At 40.5% G+C, this 18634-nt stretch overlaps 1 long non-coding RNA gene across 1 annotated transcript in view; it reads left to right on the forward strand.

Annotated features, from left to right (window-relative positions):
- LOC135197938 (uncharacterized) overlaps nt 1-18634 on the forward strand; it is a 102900-nt gene that overhangs the window by 62708 nt on the left and 21558 nt on the right. The gene's annotated exons all lie outside the window — the stretch shown is intronic.

An 18634-nucleotide genomic window follows, 5' to 3' on the forward strand; every position in this document is an offset into this window, starting at 1 on the left:
GTGGGATAATACATTAGTTCTCGCCGAAAAACAAATGTTTTCAGGCTTTAATGAGCTGAAAGAAGCCATAGACATATATGAAGACTCAAACTTTCAAAAATTGTAGGTAGATCTATATTACTACTCCGCGGCAGCCTAGACTATGACAGTTGCAGTGTTTCTATGCAGTTTTACCTCCTGAAAAAGAATTTTAAGTAATATTTTATTCGGATGACTGTAATTAAACCCCCGGGGCTTGTACTAAACATGGCGAAATACATTTGACGCCCCAATTCCTTGTGGCTTTTGTACTTGCGGGGATGAATGATGTGGAATGCTTCTACAGAAATACCAAACTGTATATACCTAGGTCAAGAATGATCGAATGGGCCCTGAAAAGAACTCCGAATAGGAGACTCAAAGAGGATTTGAAATACACAGAAATCATGCTCTGCTGTATTCATGGTGGTAAGGAAAACTACCAAAGTCGCTCCTCTGGTAAACGGCCAAATCAAGTAATTACAGCTGTTGGAGAAGGCGATAGAAGTTACCAGCTAGTGAAATGGCAAAATTAAACAAAATTTCAGCACTATTCCATTAAAATAGGGATAGTTTTGTTTTTGTAGCACAAAAAAGCGGGACCAAACTCACAAAAACAAAACAAAAGGGCTGGGTAACATTTTGCTAACTTGAAAAAAGGCGGGACAGATGTTCAAAAAGCGGGACTGTCCCGCCTACACGCAGAACTCTGGTCACATAATACAGTATGATTAGCAAACTGGTAAACGGATACAGCTAACTGCCGTACCTACGGCAAGTCAAGACCGCAATACGGCACCACTGACAGAATCTGCCGTACCCCCACCACAGTATGTTATTTATACGGCAGGAAGTCTGAAATTGACGCATGCGCAATTCACTGCCGTATCAATATCTACTGAGATCGGGATACAGCTACTGTACCAATATCCTGTGCCTAATTTTAATTTACAGTGCCTCAGGTTAGTTTAAGGGATGCAAAGCCCCTCTGGGTTCAGGTAAGGACCCAGCCCCATAGATGTGGTTTAGGTAGGTCACATCCCTATTACCCATTTACAGGCAGTCCCCGGGTTACAACGGGTTCGGCTTACTACGTTCCGAGGTTAAAGCGCTTTCAATTATATTCATCAGAAATTATTTCCAGGGTTATGACACATGTTCCAGGGTTACGACGCCTACAACACTGATCGGGCAGAAGAAATATGACACCAAAAATGCAAAATAATCAATATTTGAAGGTTTTTTAATGAAAAAATGCAATAAGAATGCAGTTTACGTAGTTTTTAATGTACAGACATTAAACATAGTAAAATCATATTGTTCATATGCAGAACAAACCTTCAGTCTTAACAGTAGGATAAAAATTTTGGTGCCAGCTGGAAACCAGTTAAAAAAAAAACTAAAAGATTTTAATATAAGGAATCTATGGAATCTGGAATCTACGGTATAGAAGAATATATAAGGTATCTTTGGAATCTGGAATCTAAGCATAGAAGAGTTTGGAGACTGGTCATCCATCGACCACGTGTGAACCTGGTGATGCATTTAGTCTTTCTTCAACTGCCTCGGAGAGCGGAGGTTCAGTTTGCTCTCCTTCCCAAGCTGGTTTTTTTCTACCTAAGCCCGTACTGTTGTTTCTTATTACTCTTCTATCCAGCCTAAGAAGTCCCATGAGTGTCAACGTTTTTGTTATGGTGTTCCAGGATTCCCTTGTTCACGCTTCCTCTGGGACAGATGCAACTTGCAGTAGATGGGCTTCAGGCCTATTCCTACTGCTTCTTCTTCTGCTGTTATGCATAATGCTGCTCTGTCTCTCTCAAGGGGGAATATTGCCCCTTCAGGGAGAGAGGGGCTAGCTACATCTTGTTCCATTGTTAGCTACATCTTGTTCAATTTTTGAAATTTGAAATATTGTTTGGGGTATATGTTGAAACAATTATGGCAAAACATTTCAATGATATCTTACGACACAATTTCTGGGGACGTAGTAATGTTTTAGTCTTAAAGATTTTGTGTGGTTTGTAACATTCAAGATGTTAAGTGTTTGTGTTGCAGACAAGGTTCATGTGCAAGGATTTGTCTTACCTATCACAGGAGTGTTCCTTCACTTCATCAACACAAATTTTGATGGTGGAAGATCTTCAATTACGTTGGTCCCGACTGCTTGCTGAAGACCAGTGAGGATTTTCTATCTCTTCTCTTTCCCATGATTTGGGGTGGGTAGGGGGGAAGGTGGGCATGAGTTGTACAGCTCACTCCCTTCCCTTATCCATTACAGATGAATATGTTTGTTCCATTCAGATCTTGGGAGCCCCTCAGCATTCGCTTCCTTCGGCCAGAGTTGCCACTTCACTAAATTTTGGTATGCTTGTCGGTGCTGTTTAGAACCCAGTCTGTCCTGACAATAGTCTGTTCCTTTTGAGCCTTGGAGCCCCTTCTACCTGCTGGCTTGCGAAGTTTATGTCATCCTGCAGGGGTACCAGTCTTACAGACGATTTCTCCGATGTGGTTTTGTCTACTTCTGTGGTGTCTTGTCTCCCTCTGATGTTTCATCATCCGATGATGTTCGCCTTGGTTAATAAACATGTCGTTAATAAACATGTTACAATTTTGTTTGAATATGTTTAATCTGCTCTTACACACAATCTTTTTTCTTTTGTAAAAGTAGTCTGCTGTGTGACATCATGAGTGGGCTTGAGACTTCATGGCTAATTTTGATGATGACATAGTTTCGACAGACTCTGCGTTTCAAGAGAAGTTCCACCTGTCTTCCCTGCCTTAGATGTTGGAATTTCTTGGTAATTCTTCACCTTTTTCACTTGTACGTGTGCTAGTGAGGCCCTCCGGTTGCTGTAGGAGAGTTGGAGAGGTAATCAGAGTCTCTGATATTAATTTCTGGGATTTTCCCAAACTAGTATCTTCTCCCTTGTTTCTTCAAACACTTTGGTAGAGAGAGCAACCAACCATCGTCCTGTTCATGACTTGATAGCTCATCTGTGTTCTTTGATTTTGTTGAAATCGAAGACTCTGAAGGATGTATCCTACACTCGGTTTTGTTCACAACTCTGATTCATCGTTTATCTCTAGTTTGAAGTAACCGTGAAGATTCAACAACATCCCAGCCAGAGTTGATGAAGTTTCCTTTGCTTCGCTTGAGAGATTTTGGACGCTCAGGGATGTGTTATCAGCATAGGCATTGTCGCCTAGATGCTCTCTCACACAACTTAGTTACCCAAGTTCCAATCTTACACAGATGTGATACTTGCCCTAGACTTATTTACTCTAGAGATGTGTCGTCGTCTTTCACTCATGGACGTGTCTACCCTTGACATACACATACATGTTCCTGTGGAGTTGATCATTGTCCTTCTACCTCTCAGAAGTCATTTTAAGTCTTGTTCACCTACTAGATCCAGGATTTCCTCGCCTGTTGTTCATGGCCACGGATGTGTTTTCAGGTGAAGCCTGTGATGAAGTTCCCATTGATGATGTGTTTCAAGTGACGCCCATGATGCTCATGGAGGACACGTTCCTTTGGCTATACGTAATTGAAAGACAGAGAGGGCTTTCTCCAGTTTCCAAGAAACCAAGGCGTTCTTGTCTCATTCTCCTATGAGGCCCTACGTTCGTTCGCCTTTCAGTCAGTGGCTATGATTCGCCAAGGCGAAGGTGTTGTGCTTGTGCTTCTGTTTCTCCGTACGTGATTCTTCATGGCCAGTGATGGATGCATGTACATAACTAGACAGCTGCAGATCATGACATCACTATGCAATGCTTTTTGGTCACGAATGTTGCCCTGTTGGTGTCCAATGGGCTTGCCATATTTTGAATGCTCAGGATCAAAACATACATTCAACCTGCCACACCACGTTTGTGCAGTGTCCTCTAGCAAACCACTGACCCAGCCCACAGCCATTCATCACATCTGTGCAATGCCTTTTGGCCACAGCAGACGACTGATGGGCATTCCCTTGATAACATCTGATAGATGTTCCATGTCATCACCATACGAGATCTCCAACTGTTGTGTCCTTCACAACAAGTCAGTGGATTCGTTCAGTCAGGCCCATACAACCTTTACTAATGGGGAATTTACAGTCGTTGTGTTGACCCATCCTCTTGTTTCATCGTTTTACAATTTGGATTGTTCCAACGAGAATATTGACTTAACACTGAAACTTTAACACAAGTAGATATACGTAGTTGGTCAATAGGTTGATTTTCTTTACAGTGAAGTTCCGTGGAACCATTCATCCTTACACCTGCTTATGAAACAGGGTCTGATTCAGATCGTACTAAGCATTTTCTTGGTGCGAGTAGAATTATTTTTCAACTTCATACTGGTTAGGTACTTGAGTTGAGACCAAGAAGACTTCAGGACGAAGTTAGGACGAAGAATTACTTCCCTTTACGAACTTAGGCTAGCCTATTTAGTTAGTTCAAACCTTTCTTTCCCTCTTAGCCTAACCTAAGTGGTTGACTTGTTAGCCTAGCAAGTGGTTGGGTTCTTAGCCTAGGCTAGCCTAGCATAGCTAGTTTGAACTTAACATTTCCATCTTAGTTCGAACCTGTACCTACCAACTTAGCCTACCCTAGGTGGTTGAGTTTTAGGTGTAGCTTAGCTAGTTCAAACTTAATTGTTCCATCCAAATCTAGCAGACCTGCTTTTTTTATTTCCCAGAGCATGTTCTGCTTCATTTCTGCAAGATTTTTCATTCTTCAAGAGGTTGGGATTGGGTTAGGTTAAGTTGGGTACAATTCCTAGCTAAACCTACTCTTTATATCCAAGTAACCAGACCTATCTCAATATATCCTAGTAGTTTTTGTCTCTGCAGGAGTTAAGATCCGTCTTTTGCATTGCTCTGTTGCTCAGGAACGTCTCCATGCTGGTTCCTTAGTCAAAGGGGCTGGTGGGGTGGGGGGCCGTGTCCTATCATCATAGGACATCTCTAAGGAGTAGCATACTGAACGTATGTCATCATAGGGGATCACCTCATTGGATGTTTCCTTTGTTGGGAGTGCATGTTCCTTTGGCAGTGCGAGGACATCTCTGTATACAGTGCAATTACTTTGTCAGTGCACAAGTTGACTGTAGGATATTTAGAATTTATCTGCGTAGAGCATATTATCATAAGACCTCCCCTTGGGTAATCCTTTTGTCTCTCTGCCTACTTGGAGAAGACCCAGTAGACCTCTTCTTCATTACTCAGTTCAACAGGGGGCTAGAGGTCTAGGCTACTGTTCGTTACTCAGTTCAACAGGGAGCTAGAGGTCTAGGCTACTGTTCATGGTCCTAGATCTGTTCGCTGGGGCGGTGGACTCCCCTCTGAATACTAGGAACATTCTGGGAGGTTGAATGACAGAGTTCCCCACCTCCCTCTCATGAATATCCTAAAGACCCAGGAAAGCTGCCATCAACTCAACACGCAACACGTTGATGGGAAGTTGTTTGTCCTGTGCTCTTCATGCCCCCAAAGCCAGGAGCTCTTCGAGATGAGCACCCCAACCTTTGGAGGAGGTGTCCGAGTACAGAAGCAGATCCGGAGGGGTGAATGAAGAGGAACTCCATCGTTAGGCTCCAGAGTCTTATGATGACCCCAGTAGCTCCTTGTGGCCCCAGTGGCCGAGAGAGATGCTGCCTTAGCAACAATCTTCTTTGCCAGTCTTGTATGGAGGCATACCACCAATCGGTAGGATCTTTATCTTTTCCTGTTTAGAGTCTGTCCAGTATCACTTTCAAGTGAGAGATCTTTCATGCGGAGCAGCGACTGATATACGGCTACTTCAGAGGATCTTCGTCAGCCTTTTATAAGATGAGCCATCTGGTGTTGTGATTGGAGTCAGCAAAAGGGTTTCTCTCCTCTCAAGAGCTTTTGTTCAGCAGACAAGTTCTTCTGGATATGTTTCAGACCAGAGGAAATTCTTTCTATTTTTACTGGCGTGAGAGTACAGATCTGACTTGTGAGTTCATCTGAAGGATGTGGGCATCACTTCGCCCTGAGGATATTCTATGTGGTTCAAGACCTTTTGAGTGGTTTTGTTCACCTAGGAAACTAAGATCTATGTGGGATCTTACTCTGGTTCTGAGTAGTCTCACTCAAGCTCCTTCTTCGAGCCCTTGCATCATTCGTCTTACAGGAAACTGACTTTGGAAACAGTTTTCCTTCTGACTTTGGCTTCCTTGGAAGAGTTGGAGGGCTCCAGGGTCAGCCTTATGACATACGTAGACTCACAATGGGTTGGTGTCAATAGCTTTCAAATTTGTCCCATAATTCTTGACTAGACCCAGAATCCCAAGGTTCACAATGACAGCTTTGCCCCCTTTTCTGTTCCATAAGGTGTGGAGTTTGTTATCAGTAACTTTCAAGAGATTCTGCTTTGAACCATCAAAGCACTGCATTGTTATCTGAAGGGCTCGTCACTTAGAGCTTAGGTGTCGTAGACTTTGTTAACACAAGCCAGGTCAAGAAGATGTGTCCTAGAATACTCTTTCATTTAACTCACTACACGAGAGGCAAGCCTACTCATCGTCAAGTTCTGTCACTAATTAGGTGCATGCAGAAGTGCATGACATCAGAGGATTAGATTCCTCCCTGACATTTTAGAACTAGTACTTAGTATCTGTTCATAGGATTTTGAATGCTGGTTCCTGAAGGATGTCGCCCACAGATCCTTGGACACTTTTTCTTTGGGTCCACTGGTGGCTGTTCAACAAGTGTAACTTATCCAGTGCCCCTGTTGGGACATTTTGTATCTTGCCTAAGATGATTGTGTGGAGTAGGGAATGAGAGAGATGAATGGTCTCTTTTCTTTCCCTTTCCTCCTTTCTTCATACCTATGAGCAATTTGAAGAATAGACATATGCATTGGAACTGGCTTGATGGAGGTGAGTGTTGCAGCCATACTGTTACAGCACTTTTTATGTTCCATACAACATACAAATCTGCTTCTTAGTAGCTTCAACCCCTTTCTCCAGCAAAGGGAGTGAGGAGTGGTGAAAAACCCATTTTCATACAATCAACTTACCTGTCAGATATATACATAGCTAAGACTCCGTCGTCCCCGACAGAAATTCAAATTTCGCGGCACACGCTGCAGGTAGGTCAGGTGATCTACCGTCCTGCCCTGGGTGGCAGGATTAGGAACCATTCCCGTTTTCTATCATATTTTCTCTGTCGCTTGGAATGTAAACAACGTTTGCAGTTCCTTCTGACTTGATTTTTGGATTTCATTGCCATCGATCTTCTGGGCTATCTTTTGCAGGGAAGTACTGGGTCTTTGGTTCGGCATACGCATATTAATTTGTTTGATTAACTTTGGCTTCAAAAATTTCGAAGAATTGTTTACGTGTAACTACCGAACTTTTCGGTACACACTCACATAGTTTGCAAAAGGAAAATTTTAATATTTATTCATTAATAACGTGTAGTAAATGTTAAAATTGATTGAGGAAGTTTAAGCTAACTTCCTTCTTGAGGAAGTCAGAATAAATAGAATTAGTTTCGCTTCCTTTAGAAGTTTTTATAGCTCTCGTACTAACGAGCAGTTAGAGCATTAACAATACTAGTAGTGTTGTATCCTCATCTCCTTCTTACTTCACAGAATCTTCAAATTCATATTGCAATTTGAAGACAAAGGAATGTAGCTCAAAATACGAGCTATTGAAAGGTAAGAAGTGATTTTAGTGTTTCCCTTTGCAGTGGAGGGTGCGTCTGATCGGCTCTGTCTCGCTCCCAGGCCTAGACCTCTTCCAAGCTCCCATGCCCAGAGGAGAAGGAAAGTCGAAAGCCTTACGGAGGTTATAGAGAATCCCCACCGGTCAGGCGCCCCCTCGGCAGGTTCTGTAGCCCGTCCCAGACTGCCAAGTTCGCCATTGGAAAGGCGTCCTATAATAATGAGGGTGCGCCCGATCGGCTCTGTCTCGCTCTCAGGCCTAGACCTCTTCCAAGCTCACAAACCCAGAGGAGAAGGAATGTCGAAAGCCATAAGGAGGTTTCAGAGAATCACCTCCGGTCGGGCGTCCCCTCGGCAGGATCTGTAGTAGCGTCCCAGACTGCCAAGGATAACCGTTGGAAAGGTATCCTATAATAGTGATTTCGTTATCCGATTCCTCATCGGAAAGGGGGAAGTTCTGACGAATTTTCGAGACCTTCTAAAGTTCTTAGAAATCTCTAAGTAACTGGATTATATCCCGGAAAGTATTACGGAAGTATATCCTCCTAGATCGGATACGGAGAAGTAAGAAGTAGCTGCGAAGATCCTGGGAAAGTTACTACAGCAGATATCTTCGTTGGTTGGAGTACTAAGGAGGGTCCTTCTCGGAAAGAGGACCCCTTCCTTCTGGAATCCCGTCCGCTAGAAGTCTCTGAGAACTCGGACGAGGCACCTATCAAGAGTCTTGGTGGATAAGGAGAAAGAAGTTTCATATACGAAGAATTTTCTTGAAGATGCAAGATATTATCTTTCTCACAACAGACTGCTCAGGACCGCTTCAGAAAAAGCGTCCTGCGAGAGTGTTTCTCTTCTTCTGCTTCTCCTTCACTTATATGAGGGTGGAAAGACTCGGATCTTTCCAAGCCCCTGAAAAGGCTTTGGAAGAACCTTCTTTGAACTCAAGCCAGAGCGCTTCACTGATGAAGCTCCCTCCTCGATCAAGAAGGTGAAGTTGTGTCGACGTCCCCCTATATGGACGTAGCGGATCGTACTCCTACGAGGTCTCCCTCCCCTCCCATTGAAGAGGGCGCGGGAGAAGCTTCTAAGAGTATCCTACTGGCTGTTCAAGAGAAGCTAGCCTCCTTGGTAGGAGTTATGGCTAGACATCCTCCTCGTAAGAAGGACGTTTCTCTTCCGATCAAGAAGTCTCGTCCTCTCTCTCCTGCCAAAAACGAGGCGTCTTTCAGACATGAAGCTTCGTCTTCTAAAACAAGTAGAGGAAGATTTTCGGTCTAGTTCGAGAGCGAGAGAGGCATATGCCAGACAAGATGTCACACAGAAGACGCCAGCTAAACGTGAGGCGTCTTCCAGGCGCGAGGCGTCATACAGAGGCGTGGAATCAGCCAGACGCGAGACTCTAGCCAGGACTTATTCCGGACGTGAAGCGTCATCGAAGCACTAGGCGCCAGCCAGGACGCCAGTTGAGTGCGAGACGTCTTCCAGGCGCGAGGCGTCTTCCAGATGTGAGCAGTCAGCCAAGCGCGAAGCGTCAGCCAGGACGCTCGGCGGACGAGAGGCGTCATACAGGCGCGAGGCGTCTTCCACATGCGAGGAGCCAAGGCTCCAACCAAGCGTCAGCCAGACGCCAGGCGCCAGGATCTCAAGTTTCTTTGTGTTTGGAGATAGATTTCACAAAGCCTCTCCTATTTTGAGATTTGTCACAAGATCAGTTGGTTTTCCTGACAGGGACACAAGATGTCGCACAGGCGACCGTAGCCCATGTCAGGAGGGACTGTGACTGTGGGAAGTTTTCTAACTAGAACAATCTTCTCATGACAGGGAATTAATGTTCGCTTAAGCAACTTCATCTCTGTCATGAGGGTTTGTTTCGGAGAAATAGTCCCTCTCTTTGTGAAGAGAGGCTCTCTCCTTAGGTGACTCCCTCTCTTCTACCAACATTTGGAACAAGAGATGGAAGACATAATAGACTAGGAAGTCAAGGAGGGTGCAGGTCTTTCAGATTACAAGACCTTAGCAACCCGTTTCATTACAGCTTTATGTCCATGTAATAGGAATCTGGAATGATTCTCTTTGATCCTTGCTTCTTGTTAGGATCTCCTTCGTCTAACACTAAATTGTATTACAAAGATAGAAATTTTTCCATTCTCCCTCGGCCTCGGAGGAAAGAAAGAATGTAAAAGAAAATCATCCTTTAGACTACGGTATGGTCAAGTCATATGCACACACCGAAGTAGACTACAGTTTCTTAACATCCTTACATAGGTTTTGTAGATTAATGATGTTTACCTGAAATGTGCAGCTTTATAAAGGATTCTTATACGGCAGAGCACGATATGAGATAATTATCTCATGCTTTTTAGAAACGCATGAAGACAGCATAATCTTTTTAGAATCGATTTTTGCTCAGGAGAAGATGGATGAGTTCGATGGGAAACATCCTTTTCGTGTCAGAAGGATGTCCCTGTATGGACTATAATACGTTTTAATAGCTCCATCCCGGCGCAAGCCAGAAGCGTAAGATTCACCTAACAGGATCTTTTCTCGATTTAGCGAATTATTAACCTATAAGTCCATCAGTCTCTATCTTATCTCTAAGAACATCGAGAATTTCTCTTTTTACTCCACTGTTCCCGTTTATAAATAGAAGCTATTGAGAACAAGAACACGGAACGAAACGATATCAAGAGGTTCGTGGTATCAGTTTGCACTTCCGAGACAACCTTCTCGATCAACGATAACTGTTAAACATCAGTATAACATTTATTGGAAGAGTTGTGAAGTCTGAGAGAACCTTCTTTATAGATCTCTTCGCGAGGTGTAGTAAGGACTTTCTTCCTACAAACTGCTGCCTTATTCTCGAACAAAAGGTAACAATACGCCATCTTTACTGTTAATGGGGAATAAAACTTTAGTCTTTTTTCCCCTAGTTATATATATTCTTAACAGATATTAAGATAAATGGGCGTCAAAGGAAGAAGATGAATGCCTCATTTTGGCCATAGAGAGGTTGGATTCACAGAAGCCACGTTATTCTCTCAGCATGGGTCGGAAGGGTTTTTCTAAGAGATTAGAGATTTTATGGGAATCTATTATAAATAATGGACCTGAAAAACCTATCCAATCTGAGTCTGTCTGCGTGCAGACTGACCAGAAGTAAACATGAATGAGAGGATTTTCAAGAGAAGCTTGATAATTCCTTCAAACATAGAGTGGCTGAAGATCGTGCTAAATGGAAGGGGGAAACTGTCCTCTTCCGATACCTCTGTGAACCACATAGTGGTTTTCTTCCTTTTCAGGGGGAAGTATCACCTTTGTATTTTCTGCTTTCAATGAATACAGTAAATGATATACTCTGTCTCGACAAAGAGTATTAGAGATAGCAGAGAATTAAGATCTTCGGGATCTTATACAATACCTCTATACGATAAAGGTAGATCTTATACTTAGAATGGGATCCTATTTTGGGCCTCAGATTCCGTGTTCTGACAAGATGGAACTGCTCCTCATAAAAATTTCTTGGAAAATTTTAGGAGAGAATTCTTGGTTTTCTCTTGGCCCTAAACTGCCAAGAAAATATTGAAGTTTTTGAGCATTGGAATCTCGCATCTTATTCAGTGGAGACTTGGCAACGATTTTTTATCAGCATATGTCTGTTAAAATAAATTTAACCCTCTATTCCTGACTCTACGATTTCGGAGAGAAGTTTCGTTGTCCAGACAGGATACTTATGTTTTCTTCTACGAAAGAAGAAATGGTTAAAACATTTTTCCTACTGAGTCTTTTGAATACGAGGAGGACTCGAAATAGATCCCAGAAGACATTGAGAGAGATACATTAGAGCTAGAAATCAGGGGTCCTCCCAATTTCAGCTCAGAGTTACCTTCGGCTTCCAGGCTCCTTCCCTTCCTTAGAGCAAGGATAGGGAAGATTCGGCAACGAGAAACCTCATCATCATTTCAGAAGAGATCTCTTTAGCAAAGGAAATAATCACGAAGGATCCTCATCGGATAAAGACTCTTATCTCTCGCACTGTTAGATTCCTATCGTCTACTAGATGTAGCTGGATACAATCACCTCCCATTGCCGGAGAGGCCTAAAGCTCAGAGTGGAAGAATTTCTTCCGTTCTTCTCCTGTCCTGATGAACCATTGTGATTCTTCAGGACTTTCAGACAATGTAACGCAAGCCAGACCTTGGCGTAATGTCATTGTCTGATGAAGAGACAGAGCGGGCCTCCAACCTGGCGCATATGCGCTAGAGGCGAACAAATCGGACAGATAAGAATGTTCGATGTGTACATCGCCAGGCAACCTCGAGACTCCACCAAGCTAGAAGTTCAAGCAAGTGGGAGGGATCCAGCCAGGCTCCAGATGCTAAAAAAGAGCCAACCTGGAACCAGGAGCGAGGAGTCAGCCAGACATCAGGCAAACTCGAAACGCCAACAGGTGCAAGGCACCAGCCAGGCGCGAGGAGCCAACCAGGCGTGAGGCGCCAGCTAGGTGCGAAGCTCAAGCCAGGCGCGAGGTGCCAGCGAGGCGCAAGGCGCCAGACAGGTGCGAATCTCCAGCTAAGGCGCGAGGCGTCAACCAGCGGAGAGGCGCCAGTCAAGCGAGAGGTACCAGACAAGCGCTAGGCTCCAACCAAGAGTGAAGCACCAGCCAGGCGCGAGGTTCCTGCCAGGCTTCAGGCTTCAGATGGGAGAGATCCATTTCAAGAAAGCCCTGGTCTTCTTTGAAACATGGAGATCTAAGCACTTCATAGTGACTTGATTCCTTCAAACAGCTGAGAATTAAAAGCGCAGGAAGTGCGCGCTTTTGCAAATTCTTGTTCTTTACATAACAATATGTCATATAAGACATATTAGCTGTGTTGTACAGTAGAGGCAACTCTGTGTTGACTTCTCATTACACAAAGGATGTCAAGTTAACCTACGAGAGATCCTTCTCTTTTAGTTTATACGTTTCTGCGGATACGTTACTGGGATAAGGAGCCGACACTGATCCTTAACTTTGAGTTAAAGTTATTTAACTTAGTGAAGTTATTGGGGTTTTTGAAAGGAGTGTGGGAATAACTCTTTTCAATTTGAGCGCGAACCCTCGTGTTAGGATCAGGTGATCGGGATCGGTGTTGCGCTCCTTAGTTATGCCAATAGGCATAGGTGTATTGTCATATAAGTGGATTAGCACCCATTGACAAGTACCTTTTAGGCTCTGCCGAGTAAGTGGATAAGACCCCATCGGCAGACCCACAAGAACTCTTGGCCACAGATCACATATCTCGCTAAAGTTTCTTGAGGTGATGCAGACTCCTTGGCAACAGCCATATGAAGTCTACCACCTATCAGATAGGAACCAAGGTTTATTTATACCTACAACATAGGTTGTTTACCTGTCTATTCCATGTTAGCTGTCTCTTACCCTCCACCAAAGGGTGTCAATCAGCTATGTATATATCTGACAGGTAAGTTGATTGTATGAAAATGATATTGTTATGATACAATAAAGTTTCATACATACTTACCTGGCAGATATATACGATTAATGGCCCACCCAGCCTCCCCGCAGGAGACAGGTGGAAGAGAGAAAATATGATAGAAAACGGGAATGGTTCCTAATCCTGCCACCCAGGGCAGGACGGTAGATCACCTGACCTACCTGCAGCGTGTGCCGCGAAATTTGAATTTCTGTCGGGGACGACGGAGTCTTAGCTATGTATATATCTGCCAGGTAAGTATGTATGAAACTTTATTGTATCATAACAATATCATTTTTTGTGGCTAACTTGGTTTGTTGCTTGAACAGATCTTGTTTTAGATACCTATACTATATCAAATCTCTCATTTCTGGAAAGGGTGGTCGCGTTTGCAGTCAGTTCAGGATTCTCGTACCTCCCTCCAAGTATGAGTCTATCCTGTTTAACCAGTTTCCAACTGGCACCAGAAGATTTATCCTTTTGTCAAGACCTCAGGTTAGTTAGCTATGAAAAATACAAATTGAATAAAAATTTGTCATTTTGTAGAATTTCAGAAAATACAAAACACACATTATACAAAGTCAAATCTATTTGTAGAAATTCTTCAAAATTGCAATGGTGTTTGAAAATAACACTTCAAAATTTGACTACCTATGATATATTCATCCTTAATTTGCATTTCTTGTGGGTAAAACCACATTCAGGTTGGCTCAGTACACCAGCAAGAACAACTGGCTTTTGAAATTTTAAACTCCATTGGGGAACTCTTGATGTGAATAGTGAGTAAAGGGTGCTTAATTGACTGTAATGAGACAGTACGTATAGCCATGGTAAGGGTTTTGTTAGAGCAGAGGCTTCCAAATTGGGGTTCACAAGAGAGAAGCTACTGGTCCATGATATGAAGAAAGAAATATTTGCAGTTTAAAATACTCATCATTACATGGAATAATACCAGTAGGCCTAAATTGTAGGTCATGGTGTTAATAGTTCACAGTAATAAGTAATCTTATAAAAAAAAAATGGAGGATACGTACATAATTGGAGTTTTCCATAAATTCTTTTGATCAGCTTGGTCACATTGAAATCATCTATGGGATCGTTAATGTTTTGGTGGTGTTGGCAATTACTTAATACAGTGTTCCCCATATCCGCGGGGGATGTGTACCAGGCACCCCTGCGAATAGCTCAAACCCGCGAATAGTTAGAACTCCCTTCTAAAAATGCCTATATCTGCCTATCTTGAAAGTTCAAATACCAAATGTATACTTAAAGTATCATCCTACATCAAATATACCGTTGAATTGGTATTATTAATATAATTTCAAAGTCATCATAAACATTTTACCATTAGAAATATATAAACAGCCAATAACATTGAGAGAGAGAGAGAGAGAGAGAGAGAGAGAGAGAGAGAGAGAGAGAGAGAATAACTCCTTACGATAAATACATTTATCTTTTCCAGAGAAGAGAGAAAGAGAGGACTGAACAATTATGCTTGTCTGTATATCAGTTCTTTTGCAGAGAGAGAGAGAGAGAAGAGAGGAGAGAGAGAGAGAGAGAGAGAGAGAGAGAGAGATAAAAGAAGGAAGAAATAGAAACACCAATTCTATACCTTATGTAACATCCTACATCAAATTTACCTTAAATTATTATCATATTAATGTATTATTCTTAGAGATTGTATTAATATAATTTCAAAGTAATCTTAAACATTAGTACCATTAAAGGTATATACATACATACTTCTAACACTTGCAGGAGAGAGAGAGAGAGAGAGAGAGCGAGAGACGAGAGAGAGCGAGAGGAGAGAGAGAGAGAGGAGAGAGAAGAGAGGAGAGAGAGAGAGAGAGAGAGAGAGAGAGAGAGAGTTGTCCTTACAGTATTTAAAAGAGTGAAATGGAAAGATTATTGTATTTAAGATACTCACATATGAATTTTGTAGTTACAGTTATATATAGTCTTATTATTATACATTTTATAGTATTATTATTGGAAAATATTAATAATAAACTTATTACATACATGTACCATAAAAATGATCTCATCTCAGTAAGAGAGAGAGAGAGAGAGAGAGAGAGAGAGAGAGAGAGAGAGAGAGAGAGAGAGAGAGATTGCATAAAAATAATTAAATTCGTTGACCATTGTATGGCACCGTTACTTGACATGTTTGACAGCTTCCCAGCTCCAAGCGTCACTGGAGTTATGAGAAGGTAGGGAAACTGATACAGAAAAAGACGAAGGGAAGAATTTTCATTTGAAATTAATTATTATTTTATTATTATTATTATTATTATTATTATTATTATTATTATTATTAAACATATGCATCTACCAAAAAAATTCTCTCATCTCAGTAAGAGAGAGGAGTTATCCTTACAAGTGATATGGAAAGGTCATTTTTATCTCTTTAAAATACTACCACATACGATTTTTGTAATTACAGTTTTATTATTATTATTATTATTATTATTATTATTATTATTAATTATTAACAACAGAAAATATAAATAAACATTCTACATACTAGTACCATAAAAATTCTTTTATGTCGGTAAAAGAGAGAGAGAGAGAGAGAGAGAGAGAGAGAGAGAGTGTGTGTGTGTGTGTGTGTGTGTGTGTTCTCAAAGAAAATACTTATAATGCTTCCAGTGAAACAGGGGGAGGGAGTTACCACTATGACATACATATCTTGTGTGGCAAAAGAGAGAGAGAGAGATGGGGACGAGAGGGAGAGGAGGAGAGAAGAGGGGAGGAGAAGAGAGAGCGAGAGAGAGAGAGAGAGAGAGAGAGAGAGAGAGAGAGAGAGAGGAGTTATCCTTAATTAAAGAGTGAAATGGATAGATTATTGTATTTCTTTAAAATACTATCACGTCATATGAATTTTGTAATTACAGTTATATTATTATTATTATTATTATTATTTGAAAGTATTAAAAACATTTAGTACATGTACTATAAAAATTCTCCAGTCTCTGTAAATGAGAGAGAGAGAGAGAGAGAGAGAAATTAGATGAACACTTGCTGGCAACAACACAATAGCTCCTCCCCCTCCAGTCCCATTACTTGATAATTGACAGCTTTAGTACCTGGAGTTAGAGACAGAAGACTGGGATTTCCTTCATTCTTACATAATTTTTCAAATTTATAAACTAAAATCTTACTAATTCACATTAGTATTTTCTCTAATGAATTGATATTATTGCTGTATACATTAATATTAATATTTGAAAATAGTAAATCATTTATTTATCATACAAAAAAAACATACATCTCTGTAGGTGAGAGAGAGAGAGAGAGAGAATTACTATTTTTATTATTATGTGATATCATTTAATCTTATTGAACTTTCTAATACAGTATTAATCAATAGTATTAGTATTTGAAAATTGGTAAATAATTTTTGTACCATAAAAATGTATTTAGTCACGAAAATAACATCAAAATACACTAATTAGTGATTATTTTCCCCGGAAAAATCCCGCGAATAGGCAAATCCCCCACAAATAATGGGTAGACATGGCACAGAGAGAAATCAGCAAATCCGGAGAACGCGAATACGGGGTCCAATGTAATATTTTTGGTTTATCATATAGACCTTCCCTGTTGATCATTTCATTTTCTTAGCTTCATGCCTGTGTTGTCGAATGTCAGTATTAGTACAAGGCTTTTTATGGTAAAAAGAAAATCTTTAAAATTGACATTATGTATTACCCGCTCTGGCAGGTAACTTTAATCCAGGCTAACTGGCAGTATATATACATATTTGTCTTCCTTACTGCGATGACATAAATTGTGAACTTATTTACTTGTTTCAAAATATTTTTTTTATTGTAATTCTAAAGCAACAGGAAGCTGTGTCAGGTTTTGAAAGTGTTTCAGCTCTTGAAGTAAAATTGAACATTACTTATGTCATGATTATTCAAGGTTCTACATACATCTTGATTGTTTTATGTTAGACTTAATATCTGTGAACAGATGATTCCATAATTTGCTCTTGATAGTTGAGCATTTTTTTTTTGTAAGTAGTATGTCCACGTTTGGAGAATTGATATGACATAGATTAAAGAAACTACGACAATTTTCCTAGAAAAAATACATTTGCTTGTCAGCACTAATAGGTACCGATTTTTGTTTGGTGCTCTGTAGCTGTATTTATATAAAAAAGAAAAAGTGTCATGATTCAATGGCTTAAATAGTATTTGCTTTTTATAAGATATTAATTAATATAGATATTACATTCTTCGAATATTTAATGGTAAAAAAATTTGTGGAAAGCATAATCTCTAATCGTTAATCCTATGATACCATAGATATGACATTGTTAACATTTTAGTTTTGTTTAGGGCCCCTGGGCTAGTACGTACTATTTGTGTTTTCATGTTCTTGATAAGGCCATGTTTGAGAGGTCCTTGTCATGCCTGACACTACTTTCATTCTGAGAAAAAATAAAATTTACCCATAAATTTTACTCGTATCAGCATAGAAATAAAGTATGAAAAGGTGGACACAAAAATCCGTAAGCTTCCCCCAGATCGGAAAGGGACTATGCTAGCTGGTTTCATTTCATCAGTCGACTCACGTGTGAAGAGGTGGCACATACGCATGGGGAGCATGTGATTGGCTGATATTCAGCATTGCCGACATTGCTGGCTTTTTGTGATAAATACACAATTTCTCCAGTTATGTATTAGAATATTTATGAGTAGATAGACAAAAGAACCTCACCCCTTGTGTTATGAATCATAAACGTGTTGATAAGTAGTATTCATAATAACACAAGCACACAAAAGACAAGATTGTATCTAACAAACTACTCATTAAACACAAATCACAAGTTTCTCATCATTCAAACTTTATTATAAGTACCGTTTCATTTCATGTGTATAAAAACTACTTTATTATGGTACCATAATATCTGCATAAACTGAAAAATAACATTTAATATTATTTACTGCTAAAACTTTAAGTGTGGACCAGGGAAGCTAGGCTTTTTTTTTTTTTTTTTTTTTTTTTTTACTGATTCGCCAGGTATTTTCTTTCACTGGCGTTATTTTAAACTAAACATTTATTCCATTAGTCAAAATTACTTTTTTATTGTAACTTTCATTTATTTTGAGCTACATAGTCATTCGATTATTAGCCAATTTTTTTTAACCATTTACTGATTCTATTAAATTATTGTTCCAATGCCCCCCCCCCCTAAAAAAAAAAAAAAAAAAAAAAAAAAGAAAAAAAAAAAAGGTATTTACAGTAAGCACAGCTAGACACCAGCAATTGCAAGACCAATTTTCTCATGGTATCATAAATAGAAGTCTTGCCATCAGTCTAGTATTTAAAACTTGAATTTTTTGTGTCATCTGTGTAACTCAGGTAGGTTTCCCCCTACAAAGGTTTTAAATTTCAATGATTAATTGATTGTAGTTTAGGATAACCTTGGAATGCCAAGCTGTTGGGTTTACTAGCTATTGAGA

Source organism: Macrobrachium nipponense, chromosome 21, assembly GCF_015104395.2.
Source record: "Macrobrachium nipponense isolate FS-2020 chromosome 21, ASM1510439v2, whole genome shotgun sequence".
Classification (NCBI taxonomy): Eukaryota; Metazoa; Arthropoda; class Malacostraca; order Decapoda; family Palaemonidae; genus Macrobrachium; species Macrobrachium nipponense.